The sequence below is a fragment of the Arachis duranensis genome, chromosome 2, assembly GCF_000817695.3.
Source record: "Arachis duranensis cultivar V14167 chromosome 2, aradu.V14167.gnm2.J7QH, whole genome shotgun sequence".
Lineage (NCBI taxonomy): Eukaryota > Viridiplantae > Streptophyta > Magnoliopsida > Fabales > Fabaceae > Arachis > Arachis duranensis.
Window position 1 is genome coordinate 26,113,921 of NC_029773.3, and position 9,294 is coordinate 26,123,214.

At 35.8% G+C, this 9,294-nt stretch overlaps 1 non-coding gene across 1 annotated transcript; it reads left to right on the plus strand.

Annotated features, from left to right (window-relative positions):
- Positions 1 to 326: 326 nt before the first annotated feature.
- Positions 327 to 434, plus strand: LOC127745092 (small nucleolar RNA R71). The gene has a single exon (XR_008006285.1). It is a non-coding gene; the product is annotated as a small nucleolar RNA R71 (small nucleolar RNA).
- The last annotated feature ends 8,860 nt before the right edge of the window (positions 435 to 9,294 follow it).

A 9,294-nucleotide genomic window follows, 5' to 3' on the forward strand; every position in this document is an offset into this window, starting at 1 on the left:
TATGTTTACTCCTTCTTGAGCTGATGATAAGGTGATGGCTGCTGCAACTTGGTTTTCCTCTACCTTCTTGGTAAGATCTACTAGCTGCTTGGTGATCATCTTGTTTTGAGCTAACAATGTATCCATGTGGTTCAGCTCCATTACTCCTCTGGTGTTACTTCTTTCGGAGGCATAGAAGTAGTCATTTTTAGTAACTGTTTCAGTGACACCTATGGCTTTTTCAATGGTTTCTTCTTGTTTAGAGACCCTCCTGATGAATGATCCACAACCTTCTTTGACTCATATGAAAGACCTTCATAGAAGATATGAAGTTGAACCCACTCATTAAACATCTCTGGTGGGCATCTTCTTGTTAGGTCTTTGAATCTCTCCCATGCTTCATAAAGTGTCTCACCATCTTGTTGTTTAAAAGTTTGCACCTCAGTTCTTAGCCTATTGATCCTTTGAGGAGGGTAAAATCTTGCCAAAAACTTGTTCACCAATTCTTCCCAATTAGTTAAGCTCTCCTTTGGGAAGGATTCAAGCCATTTGGATGCCTTGTCCCTGAGTGAAAAAGGGAACAAGAGCAACCTATAGACATCTGGATGGACTCCATTGGACTTCACTGTGTCACAAATCCTCAAGAAGGTGGTTAAATGTTGATTAGGATCTTCTTGAGTACCTCCTCCAAATGAGTAATTATTTTGCACAAGAGTGATGAGCTGGGGTTTTACCTCAAAATTGTTGGCATGTATGGTGGGCTTCTGAATGCTGCTTCCACAGTTTCCTGGATTAGGATTGATATAGGAGCCTAAGACTCTCCTTTCTTGCCCAGCCCGGTTTGCATGGCCTTCTCTGACATGATTATGAGCTTCTTCTTCATGATTATTTTCCATATTTTCTTCCATGTTGGGTTCAAAATACTCTTCCTCTTCTTCCTCAGCACCAATAATCCGTTTCCCTCTTGCTTCCCTTCTTAGTCTCCAAAGGGTTCTTTCAGGTTCTGAATCAAAAGTTGTTGAAACTCCTTCTCTTCTCCCTATCATACAACAAACAGATTGCACAACAGGAGATAAAATGAAGAAACTATTCTCGTTAGCGTAATTGTGAGTGTGAGTGATGCAAATTATCAAACAGTTTAGTGAGCAGAATTATACTCAAAGAAAGAAAGAGCGAAAAATTAAAGAAGGTGCAGGGGGTAAGGAAGAAATTAACTGAATGAACTAAACAAAAGAGAAATGCTCAATATAGTGATCTTCAAACTTAATCATTGTTGATTCAAAATCAATCCCCGACAACGGCGCCATAAACTTGATGCATGAAAACTTGTCTCTCAACAAATTTTCCTTTGGCAAGTATACCGAATTATCGTCAAGTAAAACTCACAATAGAGTGAGGTCGAATCCCACAAAGATTGATTGGTTAAGCAACTTTAGTTAGAAGAATGTGCTAGTTGAGCTAAACAGAATTTAGATTGAGATGCAGAAATTTAAATGACTGAAAAGTAAATAACAGAAATTAAAGTGTAGAATCTTAAATGGGAATTTGGGGTAATGAGCATGAAATTAAATGGCAGAAAGTAAAGAGAATGGGTAAGATCAGAAATGGGGAAATCATTGGGTTCAAGAGATGTTGCATTCTCCGGATCAAGTTCATTCTCATCTCTTCCTCAATCAATGCATTCATTAATCTCCTTGGCAATCTTAAGTGATTGGATCCCAATTCCTTGGCAATCCAATCTCTCTAAACTTGAACAATTGTCCAATTCCTTGATTTAATTGCTCATGGGAAGAGATGAAGTGTGGTCACTGATTATACCACATGTATTTCCAAATCAAAGTATTGGGAGGATTACATGTCACTATATCCGCCCAAACCCTAATTTGGTCCAACATGAGAAAGCATTTCTAGCATGATCTCCTCATTCCTTTTCCAAGGCTCAAAGGAGATCCAATTATAGAGAGTTTCTTTTCCAAGACAACTAACTAATTGAATTAAGATCGAAAGCTTTCTAGTAAGATCAAGAGAAAAGAAAGAAGAAGAAGAATGAAAACTATAATTGATCCATCAAACTACAACAGAGCTCCCTAACCCAATGAAAGGGGTTTAGTTGTTCATAGCTCTAGAAATGAAAAATGGCAGAAAAGAAGAATCCATGCTAAAAGTGCAGAAAAGTAAATCTCTAGAGAGTAGTTTCAAAAAGTGCCAATCTTCTCTATAGTTCAAAACTACTCCTATATATACTACTCCTCTTGATCTTCTAGTGAGTTCTTCAAGTCTTGGATGTGGGCTTTGGATCTTGAGTTGAAGTAGTTCTCATCTTTAGTGGGCCCAAGTTGCAGAGAAATATGAATTAGGCTTTGGGTATTTAGTAAGATTTAACGTTGATTGCCATTGTGGGTTCGAGAACGTTAGTGGTATTCACTTTTTCCACTAACGTTCCAACCTCATATATCCATGTTAAATTCAACGTTAGTTGTCTTAATGTGACCACTAACGTTGCTTGCTTAAAATTTGGCCAACGTTATTGGGACTCACTTTTCCCAATAACGTTGGCTTATACCCCTTCGCGAACGTTAATGGAAATCACTTTTCCCATTAACGTTGCTTAGTGCCCCTTTGTTCCTACGTTAGAGTCCATGTTGATATAGCTAACGTGACTCTTAACGTAGGTGTGATCCACCTTCGAGAGCGTTAGTGACACTCACCTTTGTCACTAAAGCTTAAATGCCACATTCTCTACGTTGGAACTCACCTTAACTAAGTTAACGTGGCTCTTAACGTAGTAGCGAAGCCATTTTCCAACGTTAGTGACAAAAGTGAGTGTCACTAACGTTGGCTCTTTGATCTTACTCCACGTTAACTTTCACGTTAATAGTCTTAACGTGAAAGTTAACGTAGGCAATGCTAGTTGGTCCAACGTTAGTGACAAAAGTGAGTGTCACTAACATTGGCTTTTGTTTTCTTCTTCCAGGTTAGAGTTCACGTTAACTAAGTTAACGTGACTCTTAACGTGGATCATTGCCAAGTTCTCCAACTTTAGTGATGTTCACTTTTTCTATTAATGTTGGAGTTCCTTTCTCTTCTACGTTAACTACCACGTTAACTTAGTTAACGTGGCAAGTAACGTGAGCTTTGGATGGCTTCGCAGGCGTTATTGGTGATCACTTTTCTCATTAACGTTGCAAGCTTTACCATTCCACGTTAGTGTTCACGTTAACTAGGTTAACGTGAATACTAACGTGGTTCTTCCTTGCCTCCTTTGCCCTGAAATCAAGCAATTAAAGTGCATCAAAGCTCTAGCCAAAGTCATGAGATTATGCATCATCAATTTATCATGCAATTCTAGAAAAATACTCATGAAATTATGCAAAGTTCACAAAAGTTGCTTGAATCAAGGTGTAAGTGTAATTTCATCCAAAACTTGCCTTATTCACTAAGAAAATGCATGAAACTACCCTAAAACAGTAAAGAAAAGGTCAGTGAAACTAGCCTAGATGCCCTGGCATCAGAAGACGGAGACTTAGGTTTGGCAAGTTCTGTGGATAGACTGACTTGAGTGGATTGGCAGAGTGTTGAGAAGATAATATATTGAGAATTGATGATAAGTTTAAGACTTAAAAATGAATTATTGTGATGAGATGAGTACTAATAAACTTGTGCTATGAGCAGTGATCATTGAGACTGATTCTATACTATTGATATATTGAGATTGATGAGTCGCTATGCACCTGACAAGGACAATGGTTAATCCCGCTTGTCGAGGTCTCGAAGTCGGTGTAAGGATGGTGGTTAATTCCGCTTACGTTGAGATGTGAGGTCTGAGATTGAGTATTCCGCTCGCATCCTTTTGGGTTGTAAGAGTGTATCAGGTACTATATCCATGGATAGTGTGCCAAGAACTATATCCCTGGGGTACCAATTATTCATGACCAAAAGGCTACATCCTGAGGGGATATGTCGGGTTGGCAGTTGAACCGACAAGTGATATCATGGCCAATAGGACAGACATTCATCATGTGCATCTTATATGTGTTTGTTTGCTCTGCTTACTTGCATTCAGTGCCTAATTGTATAACATGTTTACCTTCTTCCTGAATTACTTGCTATAAATGTATATTACTTATATCTTCTTATCTATTGGGTACTGTTACCATACTGAGAACTTTCGGTTCTCATACCATATGTTGTTGTTTTTTTTAGATGTGGGTCACAACCCACCTCGGTGAATTTGCGGGATAATGACAGAGCGGAGGATCACTTTTATCTCCTATATTCTATTTATTTTGATGTAATTTCTCTCACTTTTGTATATGACACTTGTTGCCTTAGAGGCTTGTTTTGAGAGACAGGATATATCTATTTATTTGAAAAATTCTGTTGTATTCTATTGAGCTAGCCGGCCTAAGCTCTACAGGCTATGACTAGTTCACTTTTGTATATCATATATATACCTCTCTTATTTACTAAATGTATCATGTATCTCTTGTACCTTTACGCTTTAGATCGTGTATAATACTTTGCGCTTTTGTATCTCTGCTTTCTACATCTTCGAGTTTTAATTCTTCATCGGGTCTAGTATTATTACTTCCTTCCATATATATTACTTTATGAGCTTTAGAACTTTTGTGGCACTTTGTCATCCTTCGCTTTACGGATAAAGGTAAGGCTTAGGGTGATAGGGTATTACATAAGGGGTCCAGGTTGGGTTTTTTGCACCAGTGGTAATGTTAGAATTTTGATTGATTAAGTTTGTTGTTGCATTAATTTGTTAGAAGTTTATAAACCTGCGTGTGCTCTGTTTTTCAGTTGTATTTGGGGTTATGGCCCTAAGAGATATATAGGGTGATTGCAATACCAAAACAAATGTTGATGAAGGTGGGAACACAAAAGGAGAACCATAAGGTAATGATTCTATGAGATTCTTTATGTTTGGTGAAGGTAAATTTAGATTCTGTGAATTCTCTTCACCTTGCTTGTTGTTGTTGCTTGAGAACTTGATAGATCCCTTGCTTTCCATTACTCTTGAAAGTGGGACATTAGAATTAAGTTTAGTTTTTTAAAGGGGAAAATTATTTACTACAAGGAAAGAATATGATGGTGCTACACTATTTACTCTCTCTCTCCTTTATAAGAAATTAATAAGTACCGGTGCAGGAATAAATGTCTATAGGTATTTTGGGGTTAGGGTTTATATGAATAGGGGATAAGGACTAATTTGATTTACGATCATAAACATATCTTGTTAGCTTTCATTTGTACATATTAGCTGTCAGTTGACTTGTCACTTAATATTCCATGTAGACAATCATTGATAGAAAATGTTAACCAATTGATAGAGGGACAAACATGATTGATTTTAAATATTTGAGGGACTAATTTGATTAAAAAATTATTCAGAGACGAAATTGACGATTGGTCTATTTTTTAGGGACTAATTTGATCATTAATCTGAAATCCTTATTGACTTTTATTTGAAAAACTGGTAATATTTTTCTTTTATAGATACATACATACATACATACATACATACATACATACATACATACATACATACAAATCATCACAACGCTTTTCATATATATATATATATATGTATATATATATACAAGAATAACTTATACAAGCAATATACAAACATATATTATAAATCACAACTCTTATTCCTCTTTACAAAAATATAAATAACGATAACAAAGACGAGGGAACATCTAACATAATAAAATAAATAAAACACGTCCAATACTCCGCTAACTCCTTGAGGCTTCCTCATCCATTTCCTAAAAAATATAGGGCTGTAGGGGAATGAGAACCTAACTCGAACGTCTCAGTAGAGGGGTTTCAGAATTGTCATAGAAAGATATTTAAAAGAAAGTTTATTTTATAGCAGTAATTGTTGCTTGTCTTATAATCTTTTCTTAATTTCGATCATAGGCACATTACTCACTTTCTACTTCTTTCAAGATATACTATCCAGTCAACGTTCTAGTCAATCTCTTAAAATTACAATACTTCACTATAAACCTGAACCAATAGTCGCAACACAAGCAATCAAACAATCAAATAAACAATCACACACATTTCAATTACACAAGTAGCAACAAATAAACAAACAAACAAACAATCGCAAGCAATATACAAACAAATGTAGTATGATATATGCATGTCCTACTTGTCGTAAGCTCACGTGTCGGCTATTACCAGAACCCGACACATCCAGTAGCTAACCTGGACATGGTCTATTTGTTATTCATCCCTAGGAGGAATAAATCGAGGAAGTGAACCCTACCACCTTCTCTTGGAGGTATCACCAAGGAGAATACATCGAGGGAGATTATCCTACCACCTTCTCTTATGAGGCCGTACCATATAAAATGAAGGAGAGTGTCTTTCCACCTTGCAACCAGAGAGAGAATGTGGGGGAATACATCGAGGGAGAGTGCCCTACCACCTTCACCACATCCAACAAAACACAATTAAAAGAGAATGTGGGGAATAAATTGAGGGAGAGTGTCCTACCACTTTTTCCACATCCAACATACACAATAAGAGATAATGTGGAGGAATAAATTGAGGGAGAATGTCCTACCACATTTTCCATATCTTTGCCAAGTCAATGTTCACATTTCAATCATAATCACAAGATTAATTATTCTCGAGCCGTGAGCGGGATAAAACCAGCGTCTTTACCGTGGGAAGGACAAACCATCAACCACACAAATTGATATCTCATTTAACAAGTTTTTATTGAGGAAAGATTCAATCAAACTCATTTTAAGTAACCAAGTTCCCAAACTAACTTCAACTTCATTTTAAGTTTAAAAACTCTTCCCCAAAATATTCAAAATCATTTTAATTTTCCAATCGTAATCTCAATTGAAACATAATCACTTATTCTTAAACAATTACTTTAAAATTTGCTAAAACACCCCAAAATATAATCCTTTCCATAATTAATCAAAATCAAATAAGTTACTTCTTCAATCTACTTTTATTACTTTAAATTTCACTAAAACTTCAAAAAACATAATTCTTTAGTTTGAAGTAATCAAGTTTAACATAAAAAAAAAGGTTTTAGTCTTTAAGAAAATAGTACCAATTTTCATTATTCTTATCATTCAATCTCATTCAAGGGTTCTATAATTTTCAAATTCACCAATTCCCCTATTAGCAACTTTTCAAAACACCAGATTCTTGATATTTAATATATTAGAATTCTGTTTAATAACTAGTCCCACATCATCAATAAAAAGAAATTAGAATTTGCATCAAGCTTTCATCAAATCACTACCACAACAATACTAACTCAAAGAAATTAACATAATCAAGAATTACAACAACTAATCATTTTCAAACAATCAAGAAACCAATCACAGTTTATAACCACAGACAAACCAACTTCATCAATTAGTCTCACAAAGCATCCATAATCTATTTGTGCATTTAATCAATCATATTTATCCAGTGATACATCCACATCTTTAGTATTTTTCCTTCTTGATTTCAATTGATTTATTATTAATTCCTATTAAATTAATCACTGAATTTAAGGTTAGAGTAAACATTACTTTGAATAGTTGAATTTCATTGATTATAGAAAGTTTTAGAAGAAAAATAGAAAGAAATAGAACAGAAAGGAGGATGGAGAGCAACAAACAGAAAGTTCTCTGTGACAAATACTAACAAGCAGAATGCTTTCTGTGAATGACAGAAATCTCACTGAAAGAAGAAGGTGAAGGGCATACAACATGAACTCTATCACGTACTACGTAAGGGAAGAAAAGACATCTGTGCATACGCACACATGTGTGCGTGTGCATAAGTACATATAATACACCATTTCACGTAGTACGGGGGCAATTTCACATAAGACATAGCAGCTATGCGTACGCATGCAAGCCATGCATACGCACAACAAGGGAATTCTGGCGAGCGTGCGTACGCACGAATTGCTTTTCACGTATAACGTGGAATTTTTCACGTACAACGTGAAGGAGAAAGGGTGGCAAAAATTGAAGGAATTGGCTTATGTACAATGCAGCCTAGTTTATGTTGTACTTGAGCCCAACAAAGAACACTCCAAGGCCAAAATTGCTTCACGTATAATGTGACACAATCTATGTACTACGTGAGCTTTGATGCTCCTCCTAGTATTTCAATTCAAGATCAACTTCTCTCCAATTTTTCAACCTTTTGGAAGATCAATCACAAGCCCATTGATGATGATATTAATTGAAGATTGCAAGGAGATAAAGATTGAAAATTATGCTAGAGAAAATCATTAATTAGATGGATTTGATTCTATTTTGATGGTTATCAGTGGCTAATAGAAGGGGGGATTGAATCTTGGCCTCCTTTTTATATCTTGTAACTTGTGCTTTACCAAGAGAACTTGAGGAGGTCTTTTTATTTTTGTCTCCTGTCAAAATATGAGATACTTTCTTTTTGTCTCTTAAATTACAGAAACAGAGATATAGTAGAGAGATGACAATTACACACAGATATATTATGGTTCAGCTACCCAGTGCAATGTAGCCTACATCCAGTTTCCATCTTAACTGAGACAAAATTTCATTATCTTTCAATGGATTACAATCACTAATTCTCCTTAGGATCTACCTAATCCTATATGGGACAAATCCAAATTCTAACCCAATTTAAATTTGACTAGGACTCAACCTAGGTTTCAACAGCCAAGTGCTAACCCAACTTGTGAGAAAATCTCTACAGGATGATGACACAAAACAGAAAGATGTATAAAAAAATTTTAGACATCATATGAATTTTTCTCCAATTTTAACTCACTGCCTTTTACCTTTCATTGGCTTTTTCTTACAAACCTCACCATGTTTGCCTTTTTAAATGACATTCAGACAGACTAAACTGAGAAAAAGAAATATAACATGAAAACCATGAAAGAGAAGAACTTAGAATAGCTTAGGTAGCTATGAGAACCGAACTCAATGCTCTGCTCTTTCTCTCTTACTTTAACCTTTGGCCGTTCACCCTTATTATAGAAGAGTGAAGCTTCCAAGATTGAGAACAAGTTCAAAACCATGGCTGTCTTCTTTTCCAACAACAGAGATCACAACGGCGTGGTCAAAAGAGAGAGAACTTTGATTCTATTGCATGCAACTTACCCATTCTCTCTCATCTTTTTTCATCAAACTCCTTTAATCTTGTCCGTGTATTATTTCTTTGGCCTCAAGTTTGATTTTAGATCATGGATTTACCACTCAACTTGTTTGACTTCACTTTCTCCATTGTAGCTAGACTGGTGCTTGAGGCTCAGTGAATTTCTTCGAGGTTCCTAGG